The following is a 14,728-nucleotide window of genomic DNA, read 5'->3' as shown; positions in this document are numbered from 1 at the left end:
TTTTTTTTTTTTTTTTTTTTTTTGGCCAGAAGTAGAGAACTGGAAACCACCTGACTTACAAAAAAGATTTGTTACTGGTCATTAGACTCATTCCTTGTGTCAATTTGTGGGAGAAAAATCTAAAAATAGAATGCGTCTAATCTAATTAAACTATCACAAGAGGTGCTTTGATTTTTAAAAAATGTTTATTTTTAGTTGTAGATGGACACAATATCTCTATTTAGTTATTTATATGTAGTGCTGAGGATCAAACCCAGTGCTTCGCATGTGCACTCTACCACTGAGCTGTAGCCCCAGCCCAGAGGTGCTTTGATTTGTTGACTTTTGTAAACTTGAGAAAATGCTGTAAATGACTTAGTTACTCACACACTCTGTAAAATTTTAAAATTGTACCTCTTTGGAAAACTACTTTTTGGTACTGGGCACTTAACCACTGAGCCACACCCCCATTTTTCATTTTTTATTTTTGAGGTAAGGTTTCACTAAGTTGTTTATGGCCTTTCTAAATTGCTGAGGCTGGCCTTGAACTTGTGATTCTCCTGCCTTAGCCTCTCAAGTCACTGGGATTACAGGTGTGCACCACTGTGCCTGGCCTGGAAAATTTTTAGTGTTAATAATGATAATATTTCTTTGAAGTTTCAAATGATTTTGTAATTATGAAATAATTCACATTGGGTTAATTAATAACTGACTTTTAATTATTTGCAAAATCCTCCAAAGAAATCATTCATATGGAGAAAAATTATTGGTTTACCAACATTTTTTTTTTTAAATGTATGTACTCTTGTCCATATTGACTTTTGGCAAATCTCAAATTAAGGTGGTAAATTCATTGTGATATGTACATTAGTGCATTGCACTGATAAAGTTCATTGTATTTTAGAGCTAAAGTTGAGAGTTTTGTCATTCAATTATATGTATATTTCTGCATGTTTAAAATACACACAGTCCTATTGGTATAGCTCAGTGGTAGAATAGTTGTTTAGCATACATGAAGCCCTAGGTTCAATCCCCAGCACCACAAAAGAACATAAACAAAAACAACAAAAAACCTACCAAACAGTGAATTAAAGTTAATAAGGAAAAAAAAAAAAAAGAAAAGAAAAAGAAAGAGAAGGGAATCTGTCCTTCAAAATTGGTTTTGGAATATTCAGTGTATTCTTAGAGGTAGAAAAGTTTTTTTTTCTTTTAGTGGAATCTACTCAATTAAGCAGAACTTTCTTATTAGAACACTCTTTCTTTCAATATCTTGATAACTTTTAGTGCTTTGTGCTCATATTTCTGTTCTTAAATAATTTAAAAGACACATAGCTGGGCACAGTGGCTCATGCCTGCAATCCCAGGGATTCAGGAGGCTGAGGAAGGAGGATCGAGAGTTCAAAGCCAGCCTCAGCAACCTTGTGAGACTGTCTCTATATAAAAAATAAAAAGGGCTGGGGATGTGGCTCAATGGTTAAGTGCCCTTGGAGCCAATCTCTGGTATCATATAAATAGATAGATAAATAGACAGATAGGTAGGTAGGTAGGTAGATAGAAAGATAGATAGATAGATGGATGGATAAATCCACAACAACAACCAGAAAATTTTCTTCTGAGAACTCAGAACTTCTGATAATTATCAATACCTTGTTTATATTTATTTTAAAAAGCATTATTCTTACTCTGATTATTGAGATAGAAAAATCTTACAATTGCTCACTGTCATGTACCTGTGCTCTTATCTTAATTAAGTGTCTTTTTTCCTCTGAAAATTCCTTTTTGTTGTTGCCTTCCTCAAACCCATGTCCTGAACCAGAACACTAAAACTGTCAAGTTTACACTCCCCAATCTTGCCTTTTTCTCATTAAGTGGCACCTGCCCACTTGGCCACTAGGTGGCACTAAAAGCCTAATCTTTTGCTTTATAAACCAAAGGAAGCTGGAAGCAAATTAGGTGTGTTTGGCGGTGATTCCTGTATTTTAAAATTAATTCTATACTATTAAAAGAGCTATCCTGTATATCAAACCCAACATACAATGTGAAAAAAGCCTGACAAAAACAGGAGTTCAACTTTCTTGTGTTAAATTTTTTTTTGAGGTAAAAATAATGTTAATGTATATTTAGTGACCGCATGAGTTTCAGAAGAGTAAAAGGGCATGTCTGGCATGGTGGCTGTGAATACATTTATTTTTAGGAAGATTTTATTTATTGGTTTAGAACACTCTGGTCAACTGATAGGAATCTTAATCATACTTTGTAGGATGGGTTAGAAGATCATGGAAAGTGGTCAATGCCCTCCTTGTAGATAATGTGCTCTGACTTTTGGAATAAGGACTAGTAAGTCTTGGTGAAATAATGACCCTTGGAAGATTCTGCTCTTCTGTTCTGCTGTTGCTGGTAACTATGAGAAATTAAACAGAGCCATCTGGTCCTGCCTTAAACAGATGCTTTCTGCTTTCCCCTTATGTTTGCCTGAAGACTTCTGCTATGATCTAGTCATCAAAAATTGGGTTTCATGAGAGAAACAACAGAAAAGGGAAACCTCAGAGGTGCATGACTCTTGATATTGTGGAGAATACATACACACATATGTATATTTATTCTATTTTCTGATGAGCATAAGAAAACCTGTATTTTTTTCTTTTATTTATCTATAACTCTCAGCTTTAGCCTATGCTTGTGGAAACTAAGTCAAATGTTCTTGAATGGTATCTTGTTCCTATGGACCCAGTTTTTCTGGAAAAATATCCTATAATAAATATTAATGTAGATTACGAGGTCTATTGATTACTTAGGAGAAATTAAGCATGATTATGGACCTTATTAATTGGAATTCTGACAAATGCTTTTAAAATATTTTAAGGTTAGGAAAATCTTTGCTATCCTTTGTTAAAGAGCATAGAGTACAATTTTGCTTTTCATAAGCACCATACATCTATAAACTATGAAACATTTTATAGATAGCATCATTGATAGAATTTATGATGATTTTTCTATAGAAAATTTGATACATAGTTATTTTCTGAAAATATGCAAAGTGCCTTTTATGGGTTACTTTGTTTTTACAAAAAATGTAGTAACATGCAATGGTTCAGTGATCCTGAGAGCCACAAATTTGGAGCCCTGAGATACCAGAACTGTTACATTAAAAGAAATCTCATTTACTTGGGCATTAAATTATTAGAGAGCAAAGACTGTAGTTCATATGTGGAAACAAGGCTTACAAAGTCCTCCTAGGTACTGGTTTATAGGAGTCCCCACCTGATAGGTGGAAAAAACTTACTTTTGATAAGCCAGGATCACTGGTGAATTTTGGGAAACTCAGAGAAATAGGATTTCCTCCATAGATAGGGACTATGTATTGTCCTTAAAGCAAAGGAGAACAGTAAAACAACATGTCCCTGAAGGTCTCCTTTTTGTTTCCAAAAACCTACCCAAGTTAAGGGAACAATAAAAGCAGGCTTGGGTTAGAAAGTTCATATATATATTATCTTGAAGGACACTGGTTTGCTGATGGGCACACCAGAAACTAGGGCAAGTTAGTGTTATCTGGAAAAAGCTACTTTCTGGCATGTATACCAGGACACCTGCTCCTGGGGATGCTGGTCCTACAAGCAAGCTAATGCTGGAGATGTCCCTGCTTCTGTACCTTAATATATAAAACCCATCTTTAGGAGTGGGGACAGGTGTGGAACTGAGGGCACCGTGGAACGGACATGTGCTGCTCATCCAGCTGGTGAGGGAGGACAAAACACCGCGAGGGAGAGGAGGCACTACATGGCACAGTACCCTGAGTGACTGATGGAGGTGTGATCTGCCTGTCGCCCTGAACTTCTCTGCTGTCTATAAGCACTTCTTTGGCCTGTCTGCAATCTACCCCATTGTCCTGGGACATCCGGGCTGTGGGTGAGATAGACTACAAGCAAAACTCTGAAGAGATGAGTTAGGGGAGGTTTCTCAGAATAAATGAGTTGATGAGGGGGGGTAAAAACATACCTAATGGTTGAGGATATAGCTCAGTTGGTAGAGTGCTTGCCCAGCATCACACACACACACACACACACCATACCTTGTGGGCTGAGGGCGAAGCTCAGGGGTAGAAGGTGTGCTTAGCTTGCAGGAGGCTTTGGGTTCCATCTCCAGCATGCACACATGCAAACACACACACACACGCACACATACACACACATCCTGGTTAAGACTGAAGTGAGTGAAATTACGACCTTATAGGACAAAGCCTTTCAGGCAGATGTGAACTCTCTAGCCTTAATCTGATAAGATTTTTGCTTTGTTAATTATACAACAAGGAAGTCTTTATTTCTGAATTCTAAAGCAGGCCAAACTAGAAGAGACTATAAAATTAATGAAACTGAATTAGAACATTTCTGTACCTTAAGGTCAGGAATTGTGTAGGAAAAAAAATGTTCCAGATTAGTAATAAGGTGAAATTGTGCCTGTTTGATTGTTTAATATCATACTTGAATCTTTTTTCAATAGCCTGCCTCAACATCTGAGTGATTATAACTTGCTTAAAAGAGGCCAGCTCTATCAACCCAGCCTACACAATTAGAGGCTAATTGGTAGAGAGCTGATAAGGGATGGTGGCTTTTGCCTTTTCTCTGTAGAGAAGATAACATGAAGGTTGGGATTTTATTACCCTGTAGTACATTAACCATGCTGAATGGCTAGCAGCAGTTTTTCCTGTTTTTCATCTTTCTCTGTTTTCATGATACTCTTTGAATCAAGTCTCTTGCATTCTTCCTGGTTCCCTCATTAATGATTTTGATAAAACTTTGAAAAGTCTAGTAAACACATCTGTTTCAGAATTAGGCATTTGGAAAGGAAGTGCTAGAACAACGGATGGGAGGCTCCTCTTGTGAAGTGGGAAGTCCCAAACCACACACAGAAGGAGGGTGCTGAACCTCCTCAGTGCTGTGGTCCCCCCGGGGCTTGAGATGCTGCTGCTTCTTCTGTTAGGAACTGTGCGTTACTTGCAGCCACTACTGCAGGCACCAGCTAAACCACTTCTGTTCCAGGAACTTCATCTTTTTACCATCGCTTCTGCAAAAGCCAGTTGCTGCTTCTTTATTTCCATTGGCCTTTGCCAGAAAAATGAATACAGGTTGGATGCTTTTTCCTCCTGTTGCTTCCTTTTGAATTGAAGACTCAGGTGGATGAATTTGATTGATGGGACTCAGTTCCTGTATTTTTGTCCTAACTTCAAAAAGAATTTGGGGAAGTGATTTTTCTGATTTCTACCCTAGAGAGGCAGGACTCATAAGGTAGGAGCTACTTCAGAGGACTCTAATGGTGTCCAAATCTGATGGACACCCAGGAGATATAATCAGAGTCCATACCCCAAACACTGTGAGTGCTGGGTGAAGTGTTGGGCTACCATGAAAAGGCAGTTTGGCTCATGGGCTGTGTCAGTGCTTCTTAGAGGTCTGGTAATTCACAGACTCACAAGAGAGGATAAAATAATTTTTTTTTCTTTAGTCTAAAGCCATTAAGTTTGGGGGTGGTTTGCTAATAGCCATAGATAACTGAAATAAACAGTATGCTTTTTGTGTATGTATCTGGCTTTTCCACTTGATATTATTATTATTATTATTATTATTATTATTATTATTTTGTTACTGGGGATTGAACCCAGGGGTGATTTACCACTGATCCACATTCCCAGTCCATTCTATTTTTCATTTTGAGACAGGGTCTCACTAAGTTGCTGAGGCTGGTCTTGAACTCAAAATCCTCCTGCCTCAGCCTCCTGAGTTGCTGGGATTATAGGCATGTGCCACTGGTGCTTGGCACTCAATATTATTTCTGACAGAGTCATCCGTGTTGTAGTATTATCAGTTGTTCATTAATTTTTAATTGCTTATGTAGTATTCTGTTGTATGAATAAGCAACATTTTATTTATCCATTTATTGTTGATGAACTATTTTGTGAAACCATTTCAGGGTAATTTATGGACAGTATGACATTTCACCCCTAAATGTTTTGTCATGTACATTTTAAGAACGTGGACATTTCTCCTGCATAATCACAATACCATCATCAGATAAACTTGATACAATATTACCAAACACATAGTCCTATTAAAATTGTCCCTATTGCACCAGTAATGCCCCATAGAAAATGTTTGCTTTTGGCCTCATTTATTAGACAGCAGCAGATAATACCAGAGTCTCCTTCGCTAGTGGGATATTCATGGAGGGGTTTGGTGATTCATGGTCCTCAGACTTCTCTGGATCTGCTCCTGTGTTCTCAGTTCATATCTCAGGATCTAGACCCAACTCAGCAGTGGCTGTACCTTAGCATCAGGGCCCCTGTGGAGTTTCGCAGCCAACAGTAGACCCTGGGCTGGCCCTCGTCCTTGTCTGTGCTGCATTGAGGATAAAAATATTCCCTTAAGATGGCCACAGAAACTTCTAAACTTTTCATTCATGTCTCAAGTTGGATTAAAAGCTTTCAATTTATTCTTTCTCCTCTCTGTGCTCTCTAGGGCAGTCAGAAGCAGCCAGCCTATGATGGTCCGGACAGAAACCTCAACTGAGTCACCCAGAGTTTGTCTGGTACCATTCTATCTTGTCACAGGTCTCCTTGGATGGGAGGCCAATCTGAAACTTCACGGATGACTGTAGCAGTTCACTTAATCAACACTCCTGCCACATTTACCTTAAAGTTTCACTTTGTGCCCTTGATGGCTAATTTTATGGGTTGACTTGGCCAGCGTATGGTACCCATTTGTTTGCTACCAGTCTAGATGTCGCTGTGAAGGTATTTTTTTTTTTTAAGATAAATTCAGCATTTAAATCAGTACATCTTTGGCAAAGCAGATTACCCTCCACAATGTAGGTGGGTCTTCCAATTAGTTGAAGGCCTTAAGAAAGACTGACATTCTCCAAGGAACAAGGAACTAACTCTACCTCCACACTCCATTCAGGCTTCAGCTGCAACATCTATTCCTCCTTGGGTCTTCAGCCTGCCCGGTAGATTCTGAACTTGCCAGTCTCCATAGACACATGAGCCAATTCCTTAAAATAAATCTCTCTAGGGCTGGGGGCATAGCTTCATGAGAGAGCACTTGCCTGGCATGTGCAAGGGCCCGGGTTCGATACTAAGCAATGCAAACAAAACCCAAACCATCTCTCAATCTATTCATTCTATTGGTTCTGTTTCTCCTGACAAATACAAGCCATTTTATAGAGAATGGAATCTCTATATTTTATCTCTGCATTTTTGAGAGCATACATTCTGTATTACACATGCTATACATGGAACTCTGTCATGTTCCTTGTTGGGTAAAGTTGAATATTGTGAGCCAATTTCCAATGCATCTGCGTAAGTCCAGTGAGTGAAAATGTTCTTCTTTTCACAATATACATCCATAGCCTGCAGACTCAATAATTTAAGGAGGACCAAAACAAATCCATATATTCTAGCTTGTTATATAAAATAAAACATGTTTTTTACATTCCAAAAGATTTATAATAATCTCCCCTGACCCCACAAATGCACTGTGGAGAGAGGCAAATGTAGGAATGAATATAAGAATCATTCTTTCTTTTCTTTTTTTTTAAAGTATTTTTTGTTGTAGATGGACACAATACCTTTTTTTATTTACTTATTATGTGGTGCTGAGGATTGAACCCAGTGCCTCACACATGCTAGACAAACACACTACCACTGAGCTACAACCCCAGCCCTGTAAGAATCATTCTTCTTCTTTTTTTAAAAATAACTTTATTTTGTGTATTTATTTTTTTTATGTGGTGTTGAGGATCCAATCCAGTACCTCACATATGTGAGGCAAGCTCTCTACCACTTAGCCAAAATCCTAGCCTGAATCATTCTTAGTTCTTACCTTCCCTTTCTAAATCTTGATCTTCAATTGACTGCTTTGTTTCCTGTTTATTTAGTTGTATGGGAAAAATGGGGGAATTAGCTAATATTTGTCATGAAAATATAAGGAAAATTGCTCTCAGAACTATGATTTTCTTTGAGTTGTTGATTTCATTTTAACCTCAGATGCAAATGGTGGAATTAATTCTATTCCTCAGTTCATTGTACATGGTCATCATCAGTCTATATAAAATCTCCTCTGTATTCATTATAATTTATTTCATTTCCTACTTCCAATTTCTTTCCTCTCACTAAAGACAATCATTCTAATGTGCCTTATGTATATTTCTTTGTTATATGTATTCTTGCAAGATTTGTATTGTTTGTGTGTGTGTGTGATTTTAACTGAGCAGTTTTGTGCTAAAAGCTCATTCTATTGTTTTCCTAGCTTTGTGTTTTCTAGATCCATCCATGTCACTATGGGTGCATTTAATGCAGTGCTCTTGGCTTCTTCCTGGTGCTCCAGGGTGGCCATTCACACCTTTCTCCTGCCTTCTGTCTGGTAGACATGAGGATTGTCTCCATCTCCTGACACCACAAGGTGTTTAAAATAGCTGCCTTACAGTAGGAGAGGTCTCCTTGTGGACACGTATAATAGGAGATGCGGGCATGTTCCCAGGAGTGAGGTTATTGATCATAGGGTGTTCATGCACATAATGTGATCAAGCATCAGAAAATTCTCCCCAGAACGGCTGCACCAGTTCATATTTTTACTAGCAGTGTGAGGGGCTTCTCTTAGTCCTATTTCCTCATCAACATTTGGCATCATCTGGCAATGTTTTCCAGTCTAATAGGTACGAGGTTGTCTTTTGGTGCATTTATCTCTAGGGGTTGCTAACTTTTTAATTACTGATTTCCAATAGTTCATTGAATATTCTGGATATTATCCCTGGTTTTATTTATTTATTAATTGCAGTGCTGGGGATTGAACCCAGGGCCTTGTACATGATAGGTAAATGTGCTACCAGTGAGCCACATCCCCAAACCCCTGGTTGGTTTTAGATAATGCAAATACTCTTTCTCATTCTCTTTTTTGTAAGTGCTGTCCCCTTCGTTAAAATTTTTTTAAATTTTAATTTAATTAGATAATAAAATATTTCCAATTATGGTTTTTGAAGTTTTATATTTTTGAATAAGTTCTTTGCTACTAATCACGAAGATAATTTTTTCCATTTTATTCTATAAAAGTTTCACATTTCTCTTTTCACTTCAACCTGCCTGTAGTCTGTTATTGTATGTGGCATTACGTCAGGATCTGGTTTTATATTTCTTTATATAGTAAACTTTGTTTTGAATAACATCTGTTACAATCCATAGTTTCTCTATTAATTTGTGGTGCCAAGTTAATGCATATTAGATTTCCATAAATCTATGGGTTTATCTTTCAGCTATTTCTATACCTCTGTTCCCTTGTCAATTTGTTTTAAAAATGACTATTAGATTTATAATAAGTCTTTTTCCCAGTTAGTTCCATAGAAGGTCTTAGTATTTCTTTAGATGAGTCTCTCCTTTATATTATTCTTTTCTGAAGGTTTGCTTAGCTATTTGATGATTTTATTCTATCATATACTTTTTATTTTATTATTTTAATTCTATCATATATTTTTTAAAGTAAATTTATAAGTTTCTTCAAAAAGGTCAAGTGGAGTTTCAAATGAAATTAAATTCAAGACTAATGGGGGGGCAATTGATACCTTTATAAGATTATGATCCTCCCCAAGAACACAAAATGGCTGTTATTTAAAATCATATTCAATAACTTCTTAGGGTTTTAAATTTTTCTATAAATTCTCAATTAAGTTAATCACTACATGCTTTATAAGTTTTTTGTTTATGGTGAATACTTCCTGATTTTATTGTATTTCTTATTGGTTGTTCTGGTGTATTGAAATGCTATTAATTTTATAGCTGAAAATCTTGATAAATTCTTTAATAATTTGCTGCTAATTTTTTTTTTCAGCCTGCATTATATCTGCCGTGCAGTGATCTGTGGGTGGACTACATGTGATGGAATTGATGGTCTCCCTCTATCATCGATGTTACAGGATTCTTTTTTAAAATGTTTTTCTAGTTGTTGATAGACCTTTATTTTATTTCTTTACATGTGGTGCTGAGAACCCAGTGCCTCACACATGCCAGGCAAGTGTGCTACCTCTGAGCCCCAGCCCCAGTCCCGGATTTTTTTTTTTTTTTTTAAGAGATCATTATAAACAAAAAGTTAGAGTTTGCTGGTTAGAATGAGAACCAGTCAAGGAAAAGTAAACTCTTCTGTCCCTAAAGGGCATTAACTAGGTCTGTTTTCATGTGCATCAGACAGTACATGTATAGGAAGCACAGTATCAGTGTTTGGTTTTTCATGTGTGTGTAAGCTTAGTTATTAATTTTCGTCGGATGCAGTCAACTGTTACTCAAACAAATGTGGTGCCTATTGAAACAACAGGATAGAGCTGCAGATGTTTAGTAAGGCTAGGAAAATATTTGCCCATTTAGCCGAGTTTGGTTTTTAATGGCTATAGTAATTAATTGAGGCAACTCTGGGGCATGTGCTATGAAAAATTCTATTCCTTTTCTTTTTTAAAAAAATATTTATTTTTTTAGTTGTAGTTGTACACAATATCTTTATTTATTTATTTATTTTTATGTGGTGCTGAGGATCGAACCTAGGGCCTCGCACATGCTAGGTGAGCACTTTGCCGCTGAGCTACAGCCCCAGTCCCAAAAAATTCTATTTCTTATTAAAGAACAACTTAATAGTAGATGAGTATTTCAGCAGTTGACTAATGTTTGAAATTATTTTTTTCTAAGAATTTTTTATAACCTTCCCAAAGTAGTGATGTTTGTATTTATAAGCTTTAGAAGACAATAATAAATAAATAAATTAAGACTGCCTTCCTTTTAGGAAAAATTGCAATTTTCTGGCCACAAGGTCATAGTACAGTTCACTTAAATGTTGACATCATTTATAGTCAGTCTCCTTTTCTCTTATGCAAAAGGTGCATAGTAAACCATATTTTCTAAATAGTTGTTCTTAAAATTTCAGTCTTATAAAGTTAGTAGTAGAGTTTTATTTAAAGGCCTTAGTTATTATTTTTTTTTTAAATGAGTGCTTGAACTCAAAGCAGGTATTTGGAATAGCTGCCACAATTGTAGTCTTGTGTGTGATTTTTTTTAAGTTGACATGTTCAATCTAAAGATTGTTCCATTAAAGTTTGATCTTTTCTTATGCTCAGGATGAGTTTGTGAACCACAAAGAAAATGAGACTAGAAAAACAAGTTAGATAATAGTAACTACAGTGGTTGCTGGTATTGAGATTATTGTTAAACTATAGCTAATAATTTGGATGGCAGTATTTATCTTTGTTGGAAATTCTCATAGCTGAATCACTTAGGTGTAATTTAATAGAGTTTTAGTGTAGTTAATTCTTTTTTTTAAAGAGAGAGAGAGAAAGAGAGAGAATTTTTTAATATTTATTTTTCAGTTTTCGGTGGACACAACATCTTTATTTTATTTTTATGTGGTGCTGAGGATCGAACCCAGGGCCCGGTGCATGCCAGGCGAGCGCTTTAACGCTTGAGCCACATCCCCAGCCCTGTAGTTAATTATTAATGGGAATATCTGAAACCTAAATTGCAGATTTAAAAGTTACTGTATAACCATTGTTTCTGTAAATAATCTTTAGTATGTAATACAACTTGAGTGAGCGCTTTGGGAAGTATTATCAAGTTCTAGTGGTTACTTCTTAGTATTGAAGTGAATTTTCAATTCTGTCCTAGACATTTTGCACTACAGTAGCCAAATCCATTCTTGTGTCTTTTTGTTAATGTGCTCTATGCTGCTGGGGAGTGCTCCTTAGTTTCCTTACCAGCTGCTACAGAAGGTTATTTTACATCCCTGTAGCTATCTCCAAAGCTACAAAAAGGAAAAGCTATATTTGTATGCAACACTAACCCTTTGGTTCTTTTTTTTAAAAAAAACATTTATTTTTTAGTTGTAGGTGGACACAATACCTTTATTTTTTGTTTTTATTTTTATGTGGTGCTGAGGATGGAACACAGTGCCTCACACATACTAGGCAAACGCCTGTACCTCTGAGCCATAACCCCAGCCCTAACCCTTTGATTTCTAATATATGTTTCTGCTCTCTGTGCCTTGTTATGGCTGCTTATTTGTGGTAAAAAAATTATGTTTGGTGTTCTCCTTTTGAGATATATATATATATATATATATATATATAGAGAGAGAGAGAGAGAGAGAGAGAGAGAGAGAGAGAGATTGAGAGAGAGAGTGAGTGTGTGTTATCAAAATAAAAATGTTTATGTTTTCAACTGGTGTTAGAGTCCGTAAACAAGTCTGGATGGCGCCTGGCTTTTCACCAGAGGGAGTGGTTTATGAAGTAACGCCAGCGAGCCATTAAGTGTGGAGATTCCTTATTGGTTGACTGCTGTATCGAGTTTATGTTAATTAGATAAGCTGTGTGGAATGTATATATACCGCTCCTGTCCTACAATAAACGGCTCCTACACCTGCTGTATCGATCTACACAAGTTGTTCGTCACCCCCCGGTTATTTTGCTGCAGCCGGGCTGCGGCAAACTGGGTACGGTGGTGCATGCCTGTGATCCCAGCAGCTTGGAAGGCTGAGACAGGAGGATCACAAGTTCAAAGCCAGCTCCACAACTTGATAAGGCCCTCATCAACTTAGTGAGACCTTGTCTCAAAACAAAATATAATAAAGGGCTGGGAATGTGGCTCAGTGATTAAGTACTGTTGGGTTCAATCACTACCCACCCCCCCAATAAGATTTGATTCTTGGTTCTATAATTGTTTTCCCAAAATCATAAATATATAGTTTATCAAGTGCATTTTACTAATCAATTGAAAAAAAGCATATGACTCTAATTTTTTAATTTATAAATATTGTGAATTATAGCAATGTATTTTATTATATTGAACCATCCTTGCAGTCCAAGGATTTCCCATTTGATTTTGATGTATTATTATTAGGTTTAATGCCATCAAACTCAGTTCACAAATAATTATTTATTTTTTCCCATCTGTATCCAAGGTTAGGTGGACCTATTATTTTCTTTCCCTGAATATTTCATATTTTGATTTGGAATCAAAACTACATTAACCTGATAAAATTAGCTGGGAACCTTTTAATCTATTGCTTTCTATTTTGTGAGAAAAGTGCTGTCATTCTGGGAGGGCACAAACCTTCAGTCCGTAACATGACCATCAACATCACACTCAGTCCATAACATAACATGTGAGAAGGAAGAAGATTGAGATACCTTGCCAGCTCCAAGCATGTGTGGGTGCTCCCAGGGACCTTCTGCATTCATCACCTCCTCTGCCTCCTCTTCTTGTAAGCCTTCATTTTGGACGGCAGCTTATCCACCAAGTCTTCGAGCTGGGGGATATTCTTGGGGGGACTTCCCAAGCTCACAAAGAGAACATCCATGATAGGACTCCACAAACCTATTTGGCTTCTATTGATGAGATTTGGTCCACATGACCTTTGCTAAGGTTTTGGAGCCTCCACCTGCCCCTATTCTGACTATGGTAATCGTGCTCCTGATACTTGAATGGTGGCCGCACACTCCAGATGTTGCTTGCCTGGCCTCTGGCCTCCCGGGTTCTGAATTCCTTTCCAGCAGTCACTGCACCTCAGCCCTGGAATACCCCTGGGTTGAATCTTCCTGATGGTGGCTATTCATGGCTCCACCTCTTCCTATCTTTTGCACCAACATTGAATCCAAGTGGTCATAATAAGAGATGAACAAAGTATCTGGATGATTCAGTGGTGTGTCTGTTTGTTGAATATTTGGGGTATTACAAAACAAAACAACAAAAAAATGGGTGGCGGAGAATGAAGAAGCCAGGATATTGGACATCTGAACAACAACTGGGTTCAATGATTTGAGTGTGAGGTCCCTATTATGGGTTGAATTGGTGTCCCACCTGTAATATGTGGAATTTCTAATCTCCAGAATCTATTGTGACCTTATTTGGAAATAGAGTTTTTGTAGATGATGGAGTTAAGATAGGGTCATATGATGAGTCCAAATTCAAATGACTGATTAAAAAAAGCAATAATTTGGACACAGAGACAGGCACACACGGGAAGAAAGCCAGAGATGATAAGGCAGAGACTGAAGTGATGCTTCTAGAAACCAAGAACATCAAGGATTGTCCACAAAACACCAAAAGCCAGGAAAGAGGCCTGGAACAGATTCTACCTCTCAGCCCTCGGAAGGAACCAACCCTTTCGACACTTTGATTTCCAACTTCTAACCTCTAGAACTGTGAGATAAAAACTTTATTATTTTAAGATTTTAAGTTAAGTGAAAGGGAGAGGAAGAATAAGAAGGAGGAGGAGGAGGAGGAAGGAGGAAGGAAAGAAAAGGTATATAAGTTTTGAGCTGTGAGGCTGGGAGTTGTATGTTCCTTAATGTTTGTTAATCACTTTTTTTTTTTTTTTTGGTACCAGAGATTGAACCCAGGGAAGCTTAACTACTGAGCCACATCCCCAGCCCTTTTTAGTTTTTATACTGAGACAGGGTCTTGCTAAGTTGCTGAGGCTAGCTTTGAACTTGGAATCCTCTGTCTCAGCCTCCTGAGCTGCAGGGACTATAGGCGTGTGCCACCATACCAAGACTGGTGCAATGTTACTCACTTGTAAGATCATCTGGGCATTTAAAAAAAAAAATCATTTATCAGAGGCCATCAACAACTTTTTCTGTATCTTCAATATTAATTGGTGTAGTTGATTTTGTATTTATTCTTGTGCTGATTTTAGTAGATTAAGTGGTTTTCTGGGAACTTATCTATCTCACCAAG

General features: G+C 37.2%; 1 long non-coding RNA gene across 1 annotated transcript; it reads left to right on the top strand.

Moving 5' to 3' along the window:
- The first annotated feature begins 4,906 nt into the window (after window positions 1–4,906).
- LOC125617414 lies at window positions 4,907–12,147 on the top strand. The gene is made up of 3 exons (XR_007348393.1): window positions 4,907–5,261; window positions 6,486–6,760; window positions 9,846–12,147. It is a non-coding gene; the product is annotated as an uncharacterized LOC125617414 (long non-coding RNA).
- Window positions 12,148–14,728: the final 2,581 nt, after the last annotated feature.

Source organism: Marmota marmota, unplaced genomic scaffold, assembly GCF_001458135.2.
Source record: "Marmota marmota marmota unplaced genomic scaffold, marMar, whole genome shotgun sequence".
Taxonomy (NCBI): Eukaryota; Metazoa; Chordata; class Mammalia; order Rodentia; family Sciuridae; genus Marmota; species Marmota marmota.
This window is presented reverse-complemented; position numbering and strand designations above follow the sequence as displayed.